Source organism: Ascaphus truei, chromosome 11, assembly GCF_040206685.1.
Source record: "Ascaphus truei isolate aAscTru1 chromosome 11, aAscTru1.hap1, whole genome shotgun sequence".
Classification (NCBI taxonomy): Eukaryota; Metazoa; Chordata; class Amphibia; order Anura; family Ascaphidae; genus Ascaphus; species Ascaphus truei.
In genome coordinates this window covers 5,519,003-5,544,070 of record NC_134493.1, presented here as the reverse complement: position 1 = coordinate 5,544,070, position 25,068 = coordinate 5,519,003, and the positions used below count along the sequence as shown (strand labels likewise).

Below are 25,068 nucleotides of genomic sequence, written 5' to 3'. Positions count from 1 at the left end.
CGTTGCATGAATCCACTGTTTTGGAGAGCGGGTCCAAGGGCATCTGCCTGCCACTCCTGGGCCCGACCTTGGCACGGTGGGGGGGGGTACATCGTGTGCTGGGCCAAACTTTGAAAACTGAATCAACTTAATGCAAACTGGACAAACTGGTGTAAGTGTTTTTCAGTGGGCTAATCCTCGTCTCAACGGTTATCTCTCGGAGGCCGTGGGGCCCGTCCCACCGTAGCCCAACTGGGGCCCGGCGCCTCCTCTGCTTCCGCTCTTACAGTCGGGGCTCCCCCCAGGCCCAGCTTATGCAAGAAAGCCTCCCCTTCTCCTGGATCTTTCAATGAGACCGGTCTCCCATTCCTGCTGACCACTAGACTAAACGGAAAGGTCCAGCGGTAGCGTACATTTTTCTCCCGGAGGATCTTTGTGACCGGGAGCAATGATCTGCTACTCATCAGGGTCATAGGGGATAAGTCCTGAAAGATCAGCATGCGGGCCCCCTCGAATTCAATTGTAGGTAAGGAGCGGGTCTTCTGCAGGATGGCTTCCCTGGTACTATAATAGTGCATTCTCACTATTATGTCGCGTGGTTGCTCCGACTGCATAGGCCTGGAACGTAATGCCCTATGGCAGCGGTCCATCTCGAGTCGTTCCTTAGGGATCTCAGGTAACAGCTCCCCCAACCATCGCAGTACAAAGTCCTCACACTCCCCCGCTGTCTCAAGGACCCCCCTAATTCGGACATTGTTACATCGATCTCTGTTCTCTGCGTCCTCTTGTTTATCCCGCAGTTCATCAATTTGTGCTTGTAATTCTCCAGTTTTCTTTTCGTTGCGCTTGGTTGCTTTTGCTGTTAAGTCCAGTTGTGTTTCGACCTGTCCAGTACACTCCCCCAGCCTGCCCACTTCTCTCCCCAACTCCTTTATCTCCGCTTGTAATAATGTCTTTAGATCGTTGTATAAATGATAAAAATCACAAATTCTGACTGGGAGAAACTCAGGGTTTTCATTTTCTTCCCGCTCCCCCTCCTGCTCTGAAACAGAGCCCTGATTCAAAATCGGCGCCATTGCAGCATCCGCAGTGCTGCTTCTGGTACTGCCAAAATATTGGGGGGTCCTTTTGATTTAGGGGTTTTGGATAGTCGCTTCGCCATCCTGAAGTGAAGGGGAGTTATTTGTGGTGTTTGTATCATGTTTCTGTTGATTTCAAAGGTTTTTATTTAACGATTTCTAAGAGTGGGGCACAGAGCACTTAGATCACACTGCCATCCTCTCTGCTGCCACGCATGCGCCTCAGGGCTGGAGTTTTTTGAGTTCCCACACAATGGCCAAGCACTCTTTCTCAATGGTGGCATAGGCCATCTCTCTGGGAAGTAGTTCTCGGCTGAGGTATACCACAGGGTGCTCTCTACCGTCGTCCCCCACTTGGCTCAACACAGCCCCAATGCCACAGTCTGAGGCATCAGTCTGTATGAGGAAATGTTTGGTATAGTCTGGGGCAGCCAGTATGGGGGCCCCAGCAAGCGCAGTTTTCAGTGCCTGGAAAGCAGTTTCACAGGCAGGAGTCCAGGTGATAAGCACAGGCAGTTGCTTCTTAGTCAAATCAGTCAGGGTTTTGGCCACGGCGCTGTACTGTGGGACAAACTTCCTATAGTACCCTGCGGTGCCCAAAAATGCCATGACCTGTTTCTTGGTTTTTGGAACAGGCCACTGAACTATGGCTTCTACCTTAGCTGGCTCTGGTTTGAGGTGCCCTCCCTGTGCCCTAAGTACAGGACCTCTGCCATCCCTACCATACACTTAGTGGGTTTCAAGGTAAGCCCAGCCTCCCTGGTCCTATCTAGCACCGCAGCTACATGTCCTAAGTGAGAGTCCCAGGAATTACTAAAGACAGCAATGTCATCTAAGTAAGCCCTGGCATAGCTCTGCATCCCTTCCAGTAACCTATTGACCAGTCGTTGGAAGGTAGCCGGGGCATTCTTCATCCCAAATGGCATCAGTAAAAACTCATAGAGGCCACTTGGAGTGATGAATGCTGACTTCTCCCTAGCCTCCAGGGTCAGTGGGATTTGCCAATAGCCTTTGCTCAAATCCATAGTGGTCAGATACTTTGCCTCCGCGGGTTTATCTAGTAACTCATCCATGCGGGGCATGGGATAGGCATCTGACACCATCTCAGCGTTGAGCAGGCGGTAGTCCACACAAAACTGGGTGGTCTTGTCCTTTTTAGGAACTAGGACTACCGGGCTTGCCCAAGGACTCTGGGACGGAGTAATTACCCCTAGGGTCAGCATCTCCTCTATCTCCTTCTCCATACTGGTCTTGACCTCTGCTGACACTCTATAAGCGTGCTTATGCAGAGGCTGCAGGTCCCCTGTGTGCACTGGGTGTTTTGTGAGATGTGTGGTCCCTGGCATGTCAGTGAAGAGGGCCCCATACTTAGCTAGCATGTCCCTGGCTTCTCCCTTCTGCCTAGCACTCAACTGTGCCCCTATCTCCACCTGCTCCACAGTGTTTCCCTGCCTCGCCTCCCCAAGGAGATCAGGCAGAGCATTGCTCGCCGGATCCTCCAGCAGTGGGCTACAAATGGCCATTACTGTTCCCATACTCGGTGCTCTGTACTCCTTCAACATGTTAATGTGATATGTCTTGTGCCTCTCAGGCTCTAACTGTACAACATAATTGTACTCATTCACCTTTCGGATGACCGGGTACGATCCCAACCAGGCAACCATCAACTTGTTCTCCCGGGTGGGTTTGAGAACAAGCACCTGCTGTCCTGGGATGAATTCTCTGCTACGGGCATGCCGGTCATACCATTGCTTTTGCTTGGTCTGAGCGGCCCTGAGGTGGTCCTGGGCCACCCCCATGAGCATCACTAACCGGTCTCGTAGATCTACTACATATGGGATCACTGAAGCATCAGTAGCAGTAGCAGTAGCCTCCCCTTCCCATCCCTCATGGAATAGGTCCAGAGGTCCAAGTACCCTGCGGCCATATAGTAGCTCAAAGGGGGAGAAGCCTGTAGATTCCTGCGGTACCTCTCGGTAGGCAAACAGCAAGTGCTGTAAATTAATCTCCCAGTCTTTCCCCTCCGCCTCTAAAAAGGTCCGAAGCATCTGCTTCAGGGTACTGTTAAACCTCTCACATAATCCGTTTGTCTGGGGATGGTAAGGGGTAGTGCGCCGGTGCCGTACACCGCATGCATGCCAGAGACAATGTAACAGTTCACTCATGAACTGCGACCCCTGATCGGTTAGGATCTCACTAGGGAAACCTACCCTAGAAAAAATGTTCATCAAAGCTGCTGCCACTGTCTTGGCATCTATGGTGCCAAGCGCTACCGTCTCAGGGTACCGGGTGGCAAAAACCACCACCGTGAGGATGTAGCGCTTCCCTGACCTGCTAGGAAGCATAAGGGGTCCTACAAGGTCCATCGCTACTTTCTGGAAGGGTTCCCCTATTATCGGTAGGGGTTTCAGGGGTGCCTTCACACGGTCGCCCGCCTTACCCACTCGCTGGCAGGCATCACAAGAGCGGCAGAAAGTGCCCACATCTCGAGATGCCCCCGGCCAGTAGTAACGCTGTAATAACCAGGCTCGCGTCCTGTTGACCCCCTGATGTCCCGCTAACGGAATAGAGTGAGCTAACCATAACAGTTGCTGTCGGTACCCCTGGGGCACTACTAGCTGTCGCTTACCGGTCAATCCCACCTCTATCCCTGGGTTCCCTTCTTCTCTATACAGGAGTCCCTTATACCATAGGCAGCGCTCAGTGCCCTCCCCTGCCTGAGATTCGGACGCCCAAAGTCTCACGCCGGCCAGGGTAGGGTCTGTCTTCACTGCCTCCCTAAACTGGGCTCCTAATTCTGGCCACCCCCCAGTCATATCATTGTCCGGAGAATGGGGAAGGGTGAGGGGAAACAGTAAGTCAGTCTGTGGTTGCAACTGATCCTGGCTTACCTCCCCGGGCTCTTCTGTGCCCTCCGCTGACGTTGGTCCCAAAGGCTGGGGGACTGACGCTGCCGCCATTGCCGCTCTCTGGCTCCGGGTAACCGCCGCCACTGCAGCGGGTTTGGGCACTCGGTCATAGGTGCAGGTCATCGGTCCCAGATCGTTGCCAAGAAGAACATCGGCATCCAAACCGGGTAAAACCCCCACCTCCCGCACACCCTGGCCCTCCCCCAATCCAAAAAGATTCTGGCCACTTGCAGGAAACGTGGCTCTCCGTTGGCCACAGTGATCTGTATCCCAGGGCCTGGGATCAATTCCTCTGGCCGGACCATATCAGGTCAGACCAGGGTCACTGCAGCTCCTGAATCCAGCAAGCCGACTGCTTGCCAGTCACCGACTGTGACCGGGGTGAGATGTCAGCTCCGGCCGTTCATCTGCTGCAGGTCCGCGCAGAGATGTCCTCCACTCCTGGCTGTAGGCACCGATGAAACCAGGACAGGTGCTGCATGGGACGTCTCGCTGGGAGTTGTCTCCAGGACCGGTCCGGCTGCTTCGGTGGAAGCCACCCGCACGCAGGCTACCAGCTTCGCAGCTGGGATGCGTTGCCCCTGATGGAGTCTGCCAGAACGCAGGGGTTCCAGGCAATCTGGTCTGATGTGACCAGGGCGGTTGCAGTTATAGCACCGGCGTTCGTGCCGGAGCTCCCCCGCCTTCAGTGGACTGCTGACCGCAGGTGGCCTCTGAGTCCATTGGGGGGCATTGGCAGACCTTCTGGCCGGTGCTGCCGCCACCGCTGCCTTGGCTACTGTTTTGGCGGTCATCAGGGCTCGGCTGACCACATAGTCATCTGCAAGCCTCGCCGCCTCCTGGTAAGTCTTGGGCTTCTTGTCGTACACCCAAGCCCTCACTGCCGGCGGGCACTGCTCCATGAGCTGCTCCTGAAAGATGAGGTCCAGCAGGTGTTGGTAAGTCCGTGCCTCATAGCCCTCCACCCAGCGTATCCCGTACAAAGCCATGCGGGTCACTTAGGTAACATATGACTCCTGGGGCTGCCTCTCCTCCTACCGAAATTTACCCCGGTAGGCTTCAGGGGTAAAACCGTACTGAAACAATAACAGTTCTTTCAGGTGTTCGTAGTCATCAGCATACTCATCTGGAAGCGCCATCATTGTCTGCTTAGCCAAGCCAGACAGTAAGGGGTCCAAACGTGCAACCCTATGCTGGGGAAGCACTTTGTACCGCCGGCACTGCGTTTCAAAGTTCTTTAAGAAACTGTCAATCTGGTCAGTGCCTTCCACGAACTTGGTGAGACTGTGCTGGTCCAGCTTAAGTTCATCGTTGTTGGGTTGGACAGGGGGGCAATAAGCGAGTCTGTTCACTGCCATAGTGATAAACTGCAGCCGCTCCTCCGGTGTCCCTCTGTCTCCCCACGCAGTAATCAGTGCCAACATTTCAGGGGTGAACGGACTGGTAGCCGCAGCAAACAGTACCCCTCCTGTTGCACTGCTCCCGGGAGGTGCACTCGTTCCCTGCCTGAGATTCCGCCGCCCTGGCACTGGGTTCCTTCTCTGATCTCTGGGTGGCTGAAAAAGGGCAAGCTGAGCCATATCCTGAGGCTCTGCAAGCCAGGCTTCATAGTCACCGATTGCGTCAACCATGTCTGCGACCTCCTGGTTCTCATAGGGCAGTCCATATTCATGGCACTTGTCCTTCAGCTGAGATCGGGTCCTCATGTTGGATGAGCCTTCAGCCTCGCTCATGGAATAATGATATTCATGCCTAAATAACAATATAGTGAATAAAGGACTTAGAAACAGAGTACAACCCTTGAATAAGACTGTTCCACTCGTCTTGCATCAGATGATCTTCCAAAAAATCAGGGGAGCGTGTCTCGTAGCCATAAAAATAAAGAAAACATTACATAGTGCAATAATGTTTTATATCAGTGATTTGGTGCAAAAAGGTCAAAAATGACTTCTCACATTGAAGCAATCAAAATCAAGCAGCCATCCAACTTAAGGGGTGGATGCACCCTGTGTAAATGCAGCAACTACCAGCCACCAACCTCCAAGGAAAAAAGAAGAGACCATATAGTGCAGATGGTAATATATTCAAACAGGGAATACAAAAATGAAGGCTTACACTTAGTATGATCAAAGTAGGCAGTAATAGATTGCGGATAACGGGTGCTCAGCCGGTCGCGATCCCGAGTTCCTTGCTCTCCTCCGCCTCAACCGGAAACACTCGCATCCACACCGGGGCTCCCGTCACGTCACTTCCGGTGCAACGAGAACCGCCGGGTCTGGTGGGAAGGGTGGATCCTCAGTGTTCTTTCTCTTCGTTGTTAGTGGGCTGAAACACTCTACGCGTTTCGCCGTTATTGCTTGCGGCTTCGTCAGGAGTGTCTATTGGCTGCTCGATCTAGTATTAAATACTCTAAACCCCTCCCTCTTACTCACATCCTATTGGCTAATTGTTGTGACGTCACAAATGTAAAACAAGTGGGTGGGCATAGAACATTAAATACATTTCACATTCTCCCTTCCTGATATCAGTAATAAAAGGGCAGAATTTACTCAATTTATACATCGAGTTGCCTAATGCGGCATATGACAAGCAAAGAATAATATCAACATATTAAAATTATATTAAAAATATAAAAATATAAAAATGCTCAGAACCTAAACTAAAAATAACTTTAATCACGACGATTGTGGTTTTTCGCAAAGATAAAGGCAGAAAAGGGAACACAAAAGAAAACATAATTAATATATCATTACAGAAAGTTATACATTATACTAACAGTACAGCAAATTCATGAAACTTTAAAGGAACACTCCCAGTTCGATATCCACATTAAGTCCCTTTGGGGTTAAGGTTTTTAATGTGAAAATCCAATATGTCTCTCTTTTGGTCAACTGGACATTACGATCCCTTCCCCTCCAATGGGGTAGAACTTTTTCCAAGACTGTAAATGTCAATCCTGTGGGGTTCCCTTGATGGTACTTAATAACATTTTCAGACAAAAGATGTGTAGTTAGTCCTCTCCTAATGTTCCCTAGATGTTCCAGAATTCTAATTCGTACATCTCTGGAAGTTTTACCAATATATTGTAGTCCACAGGGACATGTGATCATATAAATTACATGATCCGTTCTACAAGTGACATCATGTTTTATAGAATATTTTTCTTTTGTTACATGGGAAGTGAATGTAAATGTATCAGTTGTCCTGTATTTACAGGCTTTACATACTGTGCATCCATAAAAACCTTTAATTTTAGGTAACCAATTGTTTTCTCCATTTTCTTTTATTTTAGGTAACGAGCTTGGAGCCAAGTTGTTCTTCAGACTGTTAGCCTTTCTAAATATGACTGTTGACACCTCGGGAACTACATCACCCAATATCGTATCATTCCGAACGATGTGCCAATGCTTTTTTTTATAATATTAACAATTTTATTTAAATCTTTATTAAAATTTGTCAAAAAAGAAAAACTAAATTTGTCCTTATTTGTTTTGTTAAATTTATTATCAATATTTGTCTCTGTATGTAACAAATTTCCTCTATTTAAATTTCGTGCTTTGGTCAGGGCACTTTTTAGATTGCAGGAATTATACTTTCTATCCAAAAATCTGTTTTCCAATATCTTTGATTGTTCCTCAAAGACATTAAGATCTGTGCAGTTACGTCTTACTCTTCTAAATTGGCCATATGGCACATTGCTTAACCAGCTAGGATAGTGACAGCTAGAGGGCAAGATGTAATTATTACTATCAACCTCCTTGTAGAAGGTTTAGTTTTCAAACATCCTTCTTCCACAAAAATAGTCAGATCAAGGAAATTGACAGAATACTTGCTATAGATACATGTAAATTTTAAATTGGGGTCATTATCATTAATGTACTCAATAAATCTAAGAAGGCTTGATTCTTCACCTCTCCAAACAAAAATAACATCATCGATAAATCTCTGCCATAGGACCAAATTTGCACCCAGCTCGGGAATAGACCAAATATAGTCTTCTTCCCATACTGTATTCCCATGAATAAATTGGCATAGCTGGGTGCAAATTTGGTACCCATGGCGGTTCCACGCTGAAAATAATTATTCCTCAAAATGAAAAGGATACTGTCTAGGATAAAATTAGCGTGTTCTTGGGATAGATCCTTATCTTGTGCTAACACTCTGTCTATAGCTTCAAATCCCTGAATATGATCTATCGATGTATATAGTGAGGTAACATCCCCAGTAACCAAAAAACAATCTTCATTCCATTCTTGGCTTTCTATGATCCTTAATATATCAGTTGTATCTTTTAAATGTGACTTAAGTTCCGGTACATACTTTTGGAGATATATATCAATATACGCTGATAAATTAGATGTTAAGGAATCAATACCTGCAATGATAGGTCTGCCCGGGGGGGGGGGGGGGTTAGTAAGGCTTTTTTGTAATTTTGGAAGATAGTAGAATATTGGTCTTATAGGGTTTTCTTTCCACAGAAAATTATATTTTTGCTCTGACAATACTCCATACATCCTGCCATGATCTAATAATAGCTTCAACTTTTTTTGGAATTCACAAGTAGGATCTTTTGACAAGTTTTTATATGTCATAACATCTTCCAAGATTCTATTGGATTCTCCTATATAGTCACATCTTTTTAAGATAGCTAACCCCCCCTCCCTTATCTGCCTGTTTGATAACTATATCTCTATTATCTGTTAGGTTTTTAAGGGCTTCTCTTTCATTTTAATTTAAATTATGACAGTATTTTTGCTCTTTTTTCGTTAATTCTTCAAAATCTTTCAAAATCAGTTGTGAAAAAACATCCAATTTTTTTCCTTTAACATGTTTAGGATAGAATGTTGATGGAAGTTTAAGGCCTGAATGCTTTAAATAAAGCTGTGTATCTGTTTCTTCTGCATCATTTTTTTTGTATTTTTATATAAGTTCTCTTGTGTTTTAATCTCTACTTCTTTACTCTGAAAAAATCTCTTAATAGTAAGTTTTCTTAAGAATTTTTGAGCATCGATAAAAAGTCCAAAATTATTAGGGCCCACTGTGGGGGCAAATTTTAGACCTTTAGCAATGAGACTTTTCTCAGATTGCGTTAAAATGTTTGTACTTAAATTGAAAATGCTGTTCTTTATTTTATCATCTTTTTGATATATCTTTGATTTCTTTCTCCCCCTCTTTCTTCTGATCTTCCTCTTCTTGATTTTGGGTCTTTCTCCATCAGTGGATGAAACCGATTTGAGGAAGACACTTCCCCTAAAAAATCCCTATCTTCTCTTCTAGATACATTTTCTGAGAACAAATTCTCTTTTCTTGCCTCTCTTCTTTCTGCTCTATTTGCCCTATCTGAATCTCCTACATAAGTGTTATCTTGACTATAAGTTCTTTTTTGGGTTTTTTCTTGATATCTCCCTGTTTTGTCTGAAGATTTAGAGGGCACTTTTCCTTGTTTCACTGGAGATCTCTTTTCCCTTTCAATACTTCTCCAATTCCCTCTTTCTTGGTTAGATCTGTCTAATGTTGCCTGTTTCTCTCTTTCTCTCTCTTTTTCTTTCTCTCTCTCTTTCTCAGTATCTTCATTTGGATCTTTAGATTTATCTCGATTTTGATACTTTTTTGAAAGATTTTTTGAAAAATTACTCTCTTAATAGGTTTTCTAGGTGGCCCATTCGTGTAGTCCTCCTTATCTCTTTTATTTTTATTTTTACCTTATTTAGAATGAGTTCTTTTTCTATTTTATCAATTTTGGCTTGTAATTTTTTATCTTTTTCTTTAAAGGAAGCTGATTCTGCCAATGTACCAATCTTTTCTTGAATTGTATCTACTTCAGTATCGATTTCAATCAAAATTTTTTTTGTTGTTTAATTATAAGACCCATTAAATCATGAGAGCTTTTTCTAGGATTTACATGTAACTATAGCAAGTATTCTTTCAATTTCCTTGATCTGACTATTTTTGTGGAAGAAGGATGTTTAAAAATTAAAACCTTCTACAAGGAGGTTGATAGTAATAATTACATCTTGCCCTCTAGCTGTCACTATCCTAGCTGGTTAAGCAATGTGTCATTTGGCCAATTTAGAAGAGTAAGACGTACAGTAACTGCACAGATCTTAATGTCTTTGAGGAACAATCAAAGATATTGGAGAACAGATTTTTGGTTAGAAAGTATAATCCCTGCATTCTAAAAAGTGCCCTGACCAAAGCACAAAATTTAAATAGAGGAAATTTGTTACATACAGTGACAAATATTGATAATAAATTTAACAAAACAAATAAGGACAAATTTAGTTTTTCTTTTTTCACAAATTTTAATAAAGATTTAAATAAAATTGTTAATATTATAAAAAAAAGCATTGGCACATCGTTCGGAATGATACGATATTGGGTGATGTAGTTCCCGAGGTGTCAACAGTCATATTTAGAAAGGCTAACAGTCTGAAGAACAACTTGGCTCCAAGCTCGTTACCTAAAATAAAAGAAAATGGAGAAAACAATTGGTTACCTAAAATTAAAGGTTTTTATGGATGCACAGTATGTAAAGCCTGTAAATACAGGACAACTGATACATTTACATTCACTTCCCATGTAACAAAAGAAAAATATTCTATAAAACATGATGTCACTTGTAGAACGGATCATGTAATTTATATGATCACATGTCCCTATGGACTACAATATATTGGTAAAACTTCCAGAGATGTACGAATTAGAATTCTAGAACATCTAGGGAATATTAGGAGAGGACTAACTACACATCTTTTGTCTGAAAATGTTATTAAGTACCATCAAGGGAACCCCACAGGATTGACATTTACAGTCTTTGAAAAAGTTCTACCCCATTGGAGGGGAAGGGATCGTAATGTCCAGTTGACCAAAAGAGAGACATATTGGATTTTCACATTAAAAACCTTAACCCCAAAGGGACTTAATGTGGATATCGAACGTGGAGTGTTCCTTTAAAGTTTCATGAATTTGCTATACTGTTAGTATAATGTATAACTTTCTGTAATGATATATTAATTATGTTTTCTTTTGTGTTCCCTTTTCTGCCTTTATCTTTGCGAAAAACCACAATCGTCGTGATTAAAGTTATTTTTAGTTTAGGTTCTGAGCATTTTTATATTTTTTATATAATTTTAATATGTTGATATTATTCTTTGCTTGTCATATGCCGCATTAGGCAACTTTATGTATAAATTGAGTAAATTCTGCCCTTTTATTACTGATATCAGGAAGGGAGGATGTGAAATGTATTTAATGTTCTATGCCCACCCACTTTGTTTACATTTGAGACTTCACAACAATTAGCCAATAGGATGTGAGTAAGAGGGAGGGGTTTAGAGTATTTAATACTAGATAGAGCAGCCAACAGACACTCCTGACAAAGCCGTAAGCAATAACGGCGAAACGCTTAGAGTGTTTCAGCCCACTAACAACGAAGAGAAAGAACACTGAGGATCCACCCTTCCCACCAGACCCGGCGGTTCTCGTTGCACCGGAAGTGACGTGACGGGAGCCCTGGCGTGGAAGCGAGTGTTTCCGGTTGAGGCGGAGGAGAGCAAGGAACTAAGGGGATCGCGACCGACTGAGCACCCGTTATCTGCAATCTATTACTGCCTACTTTGATCATACTAAGTGTAAGCCTTCATTTTTGTATTCTCTGTTTGAATATATTACCATCTGCACTATATGGTCTCTTCTTTTTTCCTTGGAGGTTGGTGGCTGGTGGCTGCTGCATTTACACAGGGTGCATCCACCCCTTAAGTTGGATGGCTGCTTGATTTTCATTGCTTCAATGTGAGTAGTCATTTTTGACCTTTTTGCACCAAATCACTGATTTAAAACATTATTGCACTATGTGACCTTCACTTGTGCCTTGTCCATTGTACTACATTTCTCTGTCGACCCTGCACAAACTCTGTGGCACTCAACCCATTTCTAAGGCCATGCTATGGGCTCCTCTCCATTCTGAATGTTTCATCAGGAACTGCTCCCTGCCATTAAGCCCACCTTCACCCTTACCTTTCACTTTCTAGCAAAATCGGACCCTACACTGTCCTATATAAAATCCTTACTGCTAGCCACACCTTATTTTTATATCTCTGCTGAATGTCCGACTTCCGCATCCACCAGCTGAATCGTCACTTTCCTCTTCCCTAAAGCATCCACGCCGACCCTCCTGACCTGCTCTACCCCCTATTGGTGTACCTTCTGTCAGCCTCCTGTCCTTTACTGCCCTTGCCAGCCTCCAGGTCTGTGCTAACCAATGCCTCATCATAGATGCAACTTCGATGTCCCCTATTCATTTTTCTTTCTCCTCCCAACTGACCAACAATTCATTTTAGTCAATTAATAATCTCAATTGCTCCTCCACCACTCCTACTCTTGCTCTGCCTCACCATATTCTTTACCTCACTGACAATACCATAATTATCTACCTTATGACCCATCACAAACTCTTGTGTCATACACATCACCTGGATGTGCAAGCTGGTCGCTCTTCCTGATCCATAAGCAGCCACTCCCTGGCCTTCACTGACCCTTCTTTGAGATGGTGTGTGCCTACGCTCTGTCCTGGCAGCGGACTCCTTGGAATGTGCTGGTCTTTTGTCCTCCACCCTGTCTTGAGCTGGGACCCAGGTCCTCATCAGGGTTACAGCCACTGCTTTTCCCTGATGATGGGCTCCCATCTTCCTTCTCACATGCCCTGGTTCTCCTACCACCAGCCTGCCCCCTTGCTGTGCCTACTGCGGCATCCGTTGCTCTCCGTATATGCGTTGCACCCAGCATCACCCACCCCTTCCTGGTTCCAGAACTGATTCCCTGAACTAACTCTGCCATCGCCTCCCTTTGGAACAAATGCATGTTCTGCTCAATGTGATCTGTCTCTGCCCTTGACTCATCTCGCTCTGTAGCTCATGGAGGGCCTGGTCCTTAATGCCACATTGTTCTCACCATATTGATCAAGGGGTGACTTGCTGTGCTTCGTGCGGTTGCTCCTGTGGAGCCCCTGCAGAAGCTGACTTTAGGTCTGCAACTTTCCGCACCACCAAACCCAATACTTCACTAGCGGCTAAAGTACCAACACCAGAGATATGAGTTTCCTATTCTGTACAGTTGCCACTCACTGCACACAGAGGCTACTTCTATCTAGTCAGCACTCTATTCTGAGACAAAGCTTTTCAGGTGGGTAAGATCTCCTTGCCCTGTAACCGCTCTGCTACCTCTCCCTGTGAAGTTGCACCCTCATTAACCCTAACAAGGGTAAGGCCGCTAAAATGTTCTTTTAACCACTCACCCCCATTTTTAAAGGCCTTACCCTTAATAGCAGCCCAAATCTCTTCAATCCCATTCATATTCTAAGCCCTACCCCATTACTCCCTGCTGGTGACCTATCCCTAGAACCCCTGCTCATACTCCAAATCCAAAATCACAAGGCACTAACATTGACTGCAAGCTACAGTACACAACTCAAGCAAGCAGTCATGATCCTTGCACATAAAGGAAATTCCTGTAGAACAGTGCTGGCAGCAGCTGGCATGGGCAATTCTCCACCGCTCTCAGAGAGAGATCTATGGCAGGCGTAGATCTCAGTGGCAGGAACAGCAGGGAGCTGGCAAGGATCATCAGAGTCACAGGCAGAGATCGGATTCAGGCAGCAGAGAATTGTAGTTTGGGTCACAGGCAGAGGCCAGCAGTGAGGAGGCAGGTTTAGGACTGGGGCAAGGAGCCAGGACTTGGATGAAGGAACAGCACTAGGATAACGAAGCAGGACAAGGTGGCAGCAGCAGCGGTAGCAAGGAGTAGTGAACACAGGAACCTAGCAGGTGCTGGAGGAACCAGTATAAACAGGCACTGACAGACAGGAATGGGAAGTTTATATAGGCTGGCTGAGAGACAGAAAACAGTCGCAGGGTATCAGGTTACAGAGTCTCTGAGAACTTGTAAGACCAACAGCAGTCCCGGTGGTCGTGCATGGGTACTGCAGACAAGGATGTCAGGAAGATTCCTGACATTAGCCCCCCCAACTTTCAAGAGTGTTCTCCAGATGATCTTTATTAGGCTTCAACAACGTGGTTGGAGGTGGAAAAGTAAGGCCACTGACCAGTAAAGTAGCGGTCCTGAAAAAAGTTCTGACCCCCCCACAAAAAAAAACACAGGTGCATTCTCTGTTGGGCTTAGCAGGGTACTATCGGCAGTTTATTCCTAATTATTCCGAAACTATGGCACCGCTAACAGACTTCACAAAATAATGTGCCCCAACACAAATGGTATGGTCTAGTGTGTACCAGAGATCCTTTGAGGACTTAAAAAAGGTGTATATCAGAAGTTCTCATCTTTAGAAGCCCAGAGTTTAATAGGCCTTTTCTTGTGCAGACAGTTGCATCAGAGATACAGTAGGACTGGGGAAGTTCTATCACAAGTGTTTTAAGGTGGTAGAACACCTGATCCTTTTCCCGAGTAGGAAAAAGTTCCAGAGGGAAAAAAACTACTTTTTGATTGAAAAGGAATGCCTTGCAGTGAAGTGGGCAATTGAAGCCTTGAGGAATTACCTGGCAGGAGTCAATTTTTCCGTGTTAACAGACCACACTCCACTGAAAGGGTTAAATTCTATGAAGGAGTCAAATGCTAGACTTACCAGGTGTTATATAGCCCTCCAACCCGTGTCATTTGAGATTCAGCAAAGGCCTGGGAAGCTAAATGCAAAAGCTAACTTAATCTCTCGTGAAGGGATGGATGGTTGGGCATCAGTCATGCATGGCCCCAGCCATACAAAGCTAGGGGAGGAATGTGACAGGTTGAAGTCACTATGCCTAGGAGACCTATGTATAGGTCTGGATTCCAGCAGTTACCTGGTTAATCCCAGTTTGAGAAAATAATAAATTAATTAACCAAGTTCCAACTGCATCGTTAAGGGGTTTTAAGAACCCAGAGTTTCCACTTGTTCAGTGTTCCTGTCTGAATCAGAGAAGCATATCCTGAAACTCTGGAGGAAGAGTACTGTAACTTGCCAAAAGGTCTATTACATTGGGTTCCTTGCTCTGTGTTTCTATCCTGGACTATAACCATCCTTTCTGGGAAAAGGGCAAAGGCCTGCTCAGGACTTATTTTTCCATTGGTTTATCTATGCTGAAGTTATATACAAAAGTTATTTACACACAAATTCTGTTATTTTTGTGTTCCATGTTTTTGTAGCTGAATATACAAGCCTATTCAGATTACCCAAGTGTCGTTACGTTGTCCTTGTAACATTCGGTTTAACCCCTTCATTACCTCAGTGTCTAGCCAGTAAGGTGATGAAGCTAGTTTTATTATCATTTTTATTACATATTATTGAAGCAGAGTGTCTCCAGAACTGAACCGCATTAATTTCAGCCCCAGGGACCCACTGCTTCCTGAGATACCAGCACCCCATATCCGGTCCTGTATCTTCTGCAAGTTTAGTTCTTCCATGTGACGTGATCGGAATATTTAAACATGCTGGAGATACCTCTTACCCCTCCTACTAGCAACCCGAGAGGCCTGAAAATCCACCCTGGGGCAACTATCTCCTGCATCCACCCCTTCTACACCCAACAACACTACCCCTCCCACAAAAATGTGGTCAAGTGCCCTAGTAGACAAATATGGCTACTAGTGCTTTTGCACATTCAAAACAGTTAAATACATATAGTAAAATAAATAACAAATTAATGTAATAAATGCTATTCCTACCCCGTCAGGCTGTCCTCCTCTTCTGCACGAACATGTAAAGGCCAATGCCCAAACCCTTAAAACACCAGTAAGCCCTTAATTACCTTAGCAGTTACTACCACGTTAAGTGTTTACATGAATTTTAATGGGGTGGAGGAAGGCTGTACTGTAGTTGCCCTGGGGACGATGGTCAGGCCTCCCAGAAGAGTTGACGGATGGGTTACATAGTTACATAGTAGATGAGGTTGAAAAAAGACATGCATCCATCAAGTTCAACCTATGCTAAATTAGACAACAGATACTTTTTCATATATCCAACTTGCTTATTGATCCAGAGGAAGGCAAACAAAAAACCCCAGAGTCATATCATCCAATGATATCTCATAAAGGGAAAAATAAATTCCTTCCTGACTCCAAGAATTGGCAATCAGATTAATCCCTGGATCAACATCCATCCCATGTATACTTATTTGGTATATCCCTGTATACCTTTCCTATCTAAAAAGATGTCCAACCTTTTTTTGAATAAATCTGTTGTTTCTGCCATCACTGTCTCCATGGGTAATGAATTCCACATTTGTACTGCCCCTACTGTAAAGAACCATTGCCTTTGTTGCTGGTGAAATCTCCTTTCCTCCAACCCTAAGGGATTCCCCTGAGTCCTTTGTACTGCCCTTGGGATGAATAATTCTTTTGAAAGCTCCTTGTATTGTCCCCGAATATATTTGTATATAGTTATCATATCCCCTCTTAGACGCCTCTTTTCTAATGCAAATAAATCTAATTTAGCTAGTCTCTCCTCATAAGTTAGATTGTCTATCCCCTTTATTAATTTGGTGGCTCTTCTCTGCACTCTCTCTAGTTCCATAATGTCTTTTCTTAGGATTGGTGCCCAAAATTGTACTCCATATTCAAGGTGAAATCTTACTAATGCTTTGTAAAGGGGCATAATTATGTTTACTTCCCTTCCATCCATTGTCCGTTTGATGCAAGATAAGATCTTGTTTGCCTTTGCAGCTACTGCATTACTTTGGGCACTAAGCCTGCTGTCTACAATTACTCCTAAATCCTTCTCCATCACCTTAATTACCTTAGAATTTTAACCGCTATGGTAATAAAGTGGTTAGCCTCTCCTGGTATGCCTAACCAATCACCCCGGGGCAACAAACCCTATTCCCAAGCACACCCACCAAAAGCATTAGTAGTCAAATGGCTAATAACGCATTTTTGCCCATTTGTGATGCAAAAAAACCTAAAAATACACAATTAAATAAAATAGATATTAAAAATTACAATACAGCAATAAATATTAGCCAATACACCAATTGATTGCAACTGTGGTTATCTATGCCCTCAATGGGAGCACAGAAAACCACAATGGCAATGAATGGGCACCCTACTACCCATCCCTTCTAACCCCAACAACTCTCCCCCCCCCCAGCACATGCAGTACAGTTCTGGATAATAGCGCATTTGCACATTAAAAATAAAACTTTACCCAGCCAGAATATAGTAAAGAAAAGTTGTACATGCCCCTACCAGGATGAAGGCCGCCCCCATCCGTTTGTTCCTCTGTGTCATCAGTGGGCACCGATAGTAAATAAATAAAATACTAACTACTGGCCTGTAACCCCTTAATCACGTTAGCGGTTATTAACCCCTATGGTAATTAAGGGGTTAAACCCCTTCCCGCTACCTACCCGGGAAGCCTAACCACCATCCCAGTGGCAACTACCCCCATCAACCACATCCTTTACCCATTGATTGTCACTGTGAGAAGCTATGCCCACAATGGGGGCAAGGATTACCACAATAGCAATGAATGGGCAACCTAAAAAATAACATCCACAAAATAAAATACATCCCTTTACAATTAAATAAAACTAACACTAACCAATAAACCCATTTGTTGTTACTGTATTAAACTATGCTCACAGTGGGGCAAGAATTACTACAATGGCAATGAGTGGGCAACTTAAAAAAAACACCCCCTCCTGCTACGCACCCGGGAAGCCTAACCTAACCTTTCTTACCTTTGCCAGGATTAAGATTCATCCTTCTCATCCAACTGCGGCACCAACTCTTGCCCCACAATGCCATGATCCTCATCAGTATGACACGCAGAAGTTCACAGTCCTCAGTTGCTAGCAGAGAAGGCTTGGTGAGTAGATCTTATCTTCTTTCTTTTCTTCTTATCTTCATCCTTTTCTTATTTCTTCTTTAGCAGCTACAGGAAATGCTGATTCACCATCTTCTTGGGGTCAATTGAGATACTGTATGACAGGCCTTAAATAAGGCCTGTGATGTCACATTTGAGTGACAAATGGTTCATCCAGCAATATGACTGGTGGATGTACCATTTGATGGCTTCCATTTTTTTTATGATATGACTTCACCAAAATGGGAGGGAGGCATCCGATCAGGTACCATGCCTCCCATTTTGGTCACATCTCATTTGACACCAAGAAGATGGTGGATTAACTTCTCCTGTACCCGTTGGAGAAGAAAGAAGACAAAGATGAAGATAAGAAGAAAATTGAGAAGATAATAGGATGTACTCACCGGGCCTCCTCTGCAAACAACTAAGGATCATTAACTTCTGTGCTTCATGCTGACGAGGATCATTACATCATGGAGTTGGATAAGGAGGATGAATCTTCATCCACAGAAAAGTAAGAAACACATCGATTGTATTTTATTTAATTGTATATTTTTTTTAAGTTGACCATTAATTGCCCATTTGAAGATATAGATAACCACATTGACAATCAAAGTATTTTTGGCAAATGTTTGTTATTATATCACTGAAATACTTTTTATTTTGTGGATTTTTTTTAGTTTGCCCATTTATTGCCAGTGTGGTAACCCATGCCCCATTGTGGGCATACCTTATCACTGTGACAATCTAAATTGTAGAGAGGGTGGGTGATGGGGTAGTTGCCCTGGGGAGGGTGGTTGGCCTTCCGGTAAATATAGGGAGAGGGAGTTAACACCTTAATTACAATAGCGATTAAAAACCGCTAAGGTGATAAAGGGGTTACAGGCCAGTAGTTAGTATTTTATTTTTATTTTACTGTTGGGGCCCAATGAAGATGCAGAGCAACAGAAGGATGAGGAGAGCCTTTATCCTGGCAGGGGTAAGTATAACTTTTATTTGCTACATTCTGGCTGAGTAATGTTTTATTTTTAATGGTCAAATCTGGAAACTAGGGCTTTTCCCCATTACTGTATGTGTTGGGAGGGGGGCTGGTTATTGGGGGTAAAGAGGGTGGGTAGTAGGGTGCCCATTCATTGCCATAGGGGTTATCTGCACCCCCATTAGGGGCAAATAATGGCTAATATTTTTTGCTGTCTTGTAACATCAAATCACTAGATACATCAAATCAAGCTAACTTCTGAAAAGTTATCAACAATATATTCCAGCCTTCTAGCCGTCAACAACCATGTAATATCATTAAGGCGGATATGACCCTGACAAATTCCACTGACATTGCAAATGCATTCAATGAATATTTTGTGGGGTGTGCTACTAACTTATTCGCGAAACGCAACCCAAACAAAAAACATGAACCTCATTCTGAGAGTACCCCAATAGCCTCACCCAACACTGCCCACATTTTTCAATTTGTCCCAGTATCTGAAAAGAAGATTACACAACTGCTAATCAAATTAAAAGTAAGCAGCCAATGTGGACTTGATTTACTGCAATCTAAGTTCCTACAGTACGACTTGGTGCCTGTCAGGATCCGTGATCTTCAGCACATTCCTCGCTTATCCCAACACGTGACAGGGTGTTCTCCCGCCTCTGCAGCACATCTCACCTGCCGGCAAATACCAGCATTCCATCTAGGGGCGCGCATGGCACTCGCACACATGCGCAGAACCTTCCTCGCTCTTCTGCCTTTACAACACCTGTTGCTAATTCCTTTACCTAAGTATACACCTGTGCTGATTCTCTCCAGCCAACCACAGCCAGGAATACTACTGAGTATGCTCTCCTCTCATTGGACAATTTCCCTTTATATGCTCAGCTGGCACACTGGCAAATTGGCTGAGCATAAACCTTCCTATGAGCGAAGTGTTCACTGCTGTCTTGCCTCCACAGTCTTGTCGTGCTTCCAGATCCTTGCTCCTGACCTTAGCTTTTCCTCCGGACTCCGCTCTTCTGTTCTCCTGACCTCGGCTACGTACGACCATCCGCACCTCTCCAATACTGACCTCGGCTAAGTACCACAACGATCCGCGTCTCTCCAATCCAGACCATGGCTAAGTACCTCTTATGATCAGCTACTCTCCAACAACAACCTCGGCAAGTATTACTGAACATCCAGACCTCTCCTACCCGACCCGGCTACCTCGACCAATCTGTTCTCCAGACGCGCCCACATGGCTGTAGGTTGGTGTTATATCAAATCCCCACCTCAGCCTCATGCCTTGTTTGTGGTGAGTACCCCAGATATTGCCAAACAGCTTGCTTCCCTAGTCAACTCTATTCCGTCTGCAGGCCATATCCCTAAGACCTGGAAAGTTGTTCCAATTTTCAAAAGTGAGCACAAAAAAACTGTCTCAAACTACAAGCCAATCTCTCTTCTCCCAATACTATCCAAAGTCATGGAAAGTATTAAGTTAAGCGATTACTATAACAAGACAAATTTACCTAGTCAATTCCAATATGGCTTTCACCCCAAACACTCCACTGTAACAAACCTCCTAAAAGTTTGCAATGAGATCCTGTGTTTAATGGAACGGGGACAACTCACTAGTGCAATATTCCTGGAGGCTTTTGATACTGTTGATCATGTTATCTTGCTTAACAAACTACAGTGCTCTGGAACAGGGAGGCATGCATTAAAATAGTTTAATTCCTACCTACAGAGTGAGAGAAGTGGCTGCCGCTCACCTAGTGTATGTAGGTAAAGGTGTGTGGGAAATAGGGTGCATACGGGAATAGGCAATTCTACAGTACGGGGAAAGGTCACAGCAGTGGCCTAAAAGAATCCTATTTGCACTCACTATTTCCAAATGCTAGGTTAGGAAAGATTCAATCCTCGGAGTTACCCCCATAGCCATACATAAACAATTTTAAAATCATATTTATTGAACATATATGCAACAATAACTACTAAAAACACCACTGTGTGGCTAAAATGAAAGGGGAGGCAGCGGGGTATGGGGAACAAGTGCTGGTATAATTACCAGAGCAATGCGAGACTTCTACTGTTAATCAGGACAAAAATACATGGTATAATCTCAAAATCCCAAATTCGTGTAAGTTCTGGGCACAGGATATAACCTGGATGGTTATTATAGAGGAATGGCTATGGGGGTAACTACGAGGATTGAATCTTTCCTAGCCTAGCATTTGGAAATAGTGAGTGCAAATAGGATTATTTTAGGCCACTGCTGTTAATTCCTACCTATCAGGTAGATCCCAAAATGTTTCTACAGTATCTCAGGCTCTAACTCCAACACCTTGGATATCGCCTGTGGTGTCCCACAACTCTGTTCTGGGATCCCCTACTCTTCTCAGTGTTCATAAATGATCTTCCTACAGCTTTTAAGGGACATTCAATACACATGTATGCGGCTGACACAATCATATATGCACACAGCCATAGCCTCTCCAACATTGGACACTTCAATCTAACTTTTTGACACTTGAAAATGATATTTCCCAAAACAAACTGTTTCTAAACACTGGCAAGACTGTAACAATGTTTTTTGGGACCAAGGCTACATTGGTAAAGCTTCCAATAAATGAGCTCCAGATCAGAACCAACTCTAATTCCACCTTAGCCCCTGTTGCAAGTTTTAAATACTTGGGCATATGGTTTGACTCCCATTTAACATGTGGAATGCACATTGATACACTGACACCCAAAACCTAAGCCAAACTAGGTGTACTTTATAGGAACAAATCCTCCCTAAGTCTACTGGTCAGAAAGTGTATCGCACAGCAGATGCTAAGGCCAATTATAGACTATGGGGACATAGTATATGGCACGGCACCCCAAACCCACCTTAGCAAACTTGATACCCTCTACAATTCAATATGCCATTTTGTTCTCACACGCAACAACAATACACATCACTGTGCAATTTTTCAAAGAACTAGATTGGCCATCACTTGAGTCTAGGTGCAAAGTTCATCTCTCCTGTCTTGCCTTCAAATACTTTCTGGGCAAGCTACCCATCTATCTGGACAAGCTCCTCACCCCTACCACATGCAACACTTAACATCTGAGATCTGACGCCAAAAGACTGTTCATGGTACCAAGGCTCAAAAAAGTATCTGGCCGCTCCTCCTTCTCCTACCGTATACTCCACAACTGGAACAATCTACCTTAGAATCTCACGTCCACCACCAGTTTAAGTTATTTTAAAACTAAAGCTGTCTCACATTTTAATGTTTGTAACTGTTACATACATTACGCCTATAACATATATTATCTCTTACTGTGCATGCAATGTCTTGTATATACAGATGCCGCGGCCATTAGTCGAACAAATCACGGCGCCGTTTTCGTGTGCGCTGCTGCACTCCACGCGGCATTAACACGGCCAATTTCCCCAGGCACACGTGTTTATCGCGGTTGCTTTGTTTGAATTTCATGGATTGTGTGCAATTAAACACAATGAAATGAATGAATTGTAATGTGTACAGTACTGTGCTACTGTGCTACGGTGTCAATTTCAGGTGTTTAAAAACCAGAATACTAAAATGCCATTTTCTGCACTCGCCTGCTCTCGTGTCTAAAGGCGGTACACTTGGAAGAAAACCTGCGCCATGAGATGGGTATTCCGAGGTATACAACGCGTGAAGTGTTCAAATAATGGCCACTGCATCTGTAATGTATAACCCTGCTCATTTAATGTAACCATGTATTTGTAACCATATATTTGTCATCATAACTCTGTGCCCAGGACATACTTGTAAATGAGAGGTAACTCTCAATGTATTACTTCCCGGTAAAACATTTTTATAAATAAATAAACAATTGGCTGCATGTGTATAAGGCTTATTCTTGTACCATCGGGCATGGATTATTTGTCATGGTTTTTCAATTTGTTTTTTCCTGATAGTTTTTTTGGGGGATTATTTTTGTGCAATCGGACATGGGTTGTTTTTTCTGCTTTTGGGTTTGTTTAATTTTATTCCAAGTTGAGGATCAGTGCTTCAAGTCAAGCTGAGGATCATTACTTCATGGGTCAAGAGTTGATTGGTGCCACAGTTGGATGAGGAGGATGAGCCTTCATCCCAGTAAGGGTAAGACACATTTATTGACTGTCAATGGATTTCAGGGCTAGAGTTTATTTTTATTGTATTGTTATGTGTATTTTATTTCAGTTTTTGGGGTTTTGTTTAGCAATCAAAAATGGGCAAAAGCGCTATTAGCCATATTTGGCTAATAATGCTATTGCCCATTTGTGTGTGGTGATGGGGGTAGAAGGAGTGGGGGATGGGGTTAGTTGCCCCTTGAGAGGGTGGTTACACCTCCTGGGTGGGTAGGGGGTGGGGAGGAGGTGTTTAACCCCTTTATTACCATAGCGGTTACCACCTGCTAAGGTAATTAAATGGTTACTTGCTTGCAGCTAGTGTTTTTATTTAAATTTTGGTGTCACTGAAGACAAGGAAGAGGACTGCCTTTATCCTGGCAGGGGTAGGAACAACGTTTATTTCCTATAGGGTGGCTGGCTGGCTATTGATTGCTTTTCAAAAAGGGCAAAAATGCTACAGTATTACCCAAATCTGACTAATAGGGCTTTTGACCATTACTGTGTGTGGTGGTAGGATGGGGGGTTATTGTGGGAAAAAGGGGTGTGTAGTATTGTGTCCATTGGTTGCCAATGTGGCTTTCTGTGCCCCATTGAGGGCATAGATAACCACAATGACAATCAATGCTTTAAATGGCTGGTGTTTTTTTGTTGTTATAGCATTGTCATTTGTTTTGTATTTCATTTTATTACAATGTACTGCATGTTTGAGGATGGCCTTCATCCTGGCAGGGGTAAGTACACCTTTTATTTACTATAGTGTGTCCGGCTATTGATTGTTTTTGAATGGGCAAAATCACTATTAGCCAGATTTGGTTAATAGGGCTATTGCCCATTCTTGTTTGTGGTGTTTGTGGAAGAGGGGGTGGGTGAAGGGGGTATTTGCCTTGGAGTGGGTGGTAAGGCCTCCTGGGTTGGTGGTAATCACTAAGGTAATGAAGGGCTTAATCCCTCCCACAACTGTCCTGGGAGGTTTAAACACCCACCCTGGGGAAACTACAACCATCACCAACCCCCACTACCACAAAGAAACCGGGTAATTCTATTTAACCCCTTTATTACCTTAGCGGTTAGCAACTATGGTAATAAAAGTCACCTGTTATTTTATTATTACATAGAATTGAAGCAGGGGGTCACTGTAGCTTAAAGGAATGCAGTTCAGCTCTGGAGTCTCACAGTTTCAATCCTATGTAGTAAAAATAAATTATGCTCTCTCAGATGCAAATTGCAAATCTTATCTCACCACCCTGTAGGCGGTGGGAAAGAAAAGGTGTGTTTAATCTACGATTTTCATCATGGAGCCACCTGAATAGCAGTGACTGGCAAACATACGGCTTGTCAGAGCAAGAGTGATATTGCTGGTAAAAAAAGACATTTACATGCAATTTTAACATGTTATCACTGCTTTCTAAATACCTATACATGCAAAATCACTTGTAAAGTGCACTTTACAAGCATTAAGGGGGTCATGCACTAAGCGGCGAAAAGGCACTTTTCACCCGTTTTGCGCCAAACATGCCTACCATGATTCAGTGAGCCCCGAGAAAATAAAAATACATTCATGCTGCTTCATTGCTTCATTACCATAGCAGATAGCCGCAGAGGTAAGGAATTATTGTTTATTGATATGGGTGTTTTATTCATAGTGTAGATGTGCAGAGGGTCTCCAGAGCTGAACCGCTTTGGTTTTAGGTCCGGGGACCTCCTGCTTCCAGAGATACAGGCCCCTTTATGGGGTGCCGGTAGCCCTCTGCTTTGTTTACATTCCGAAGTCACGTGATCGGGATATTTAAATGCAGAGGGATACCGGCACCTCATAAAGGGGCCTGTATCTCAGGAAGCAGGGGGTCCTCGGACCTGAAACCAACGCGGTTCAGCTTTGGAGACCCCCTGCACATGTACACTATGAATAAATTTGTATTTAAAAGATTTTTTAATGTTGCCGATGTTTGCGCCGAGAGAGTGGCAGATCTCTCTCTGCTGCAGACATATCTCGGCAGGGGACGGCTTATCGGCAGCTTCTTGCCAGGCAGACTGTCTCGCCACCGGCAAATCGCCATGTTTGGCAATGTTGCTCTCGCTGTGATTCGCTAGGAATTGGGCCCTTCCTGCATACTGCGAGGCCAACACGCCAAAAA

The 25,068-nt window shown here is 43.9% G+C and overlaps 1 protein-coding gene across 1 annotated transcript in view; it reads right to left on the bottom strand.

Moving 5' to 3' along the window:
- The window catches only part of RGS11 (regulator of G protein signaling 11), a 786,758-nt gene that overhangs the window by 212,979 nt on the left and 548,711 nt on the right, over nt 1-25,068 (bottom strand). The window lies entirely within an intron of this gene.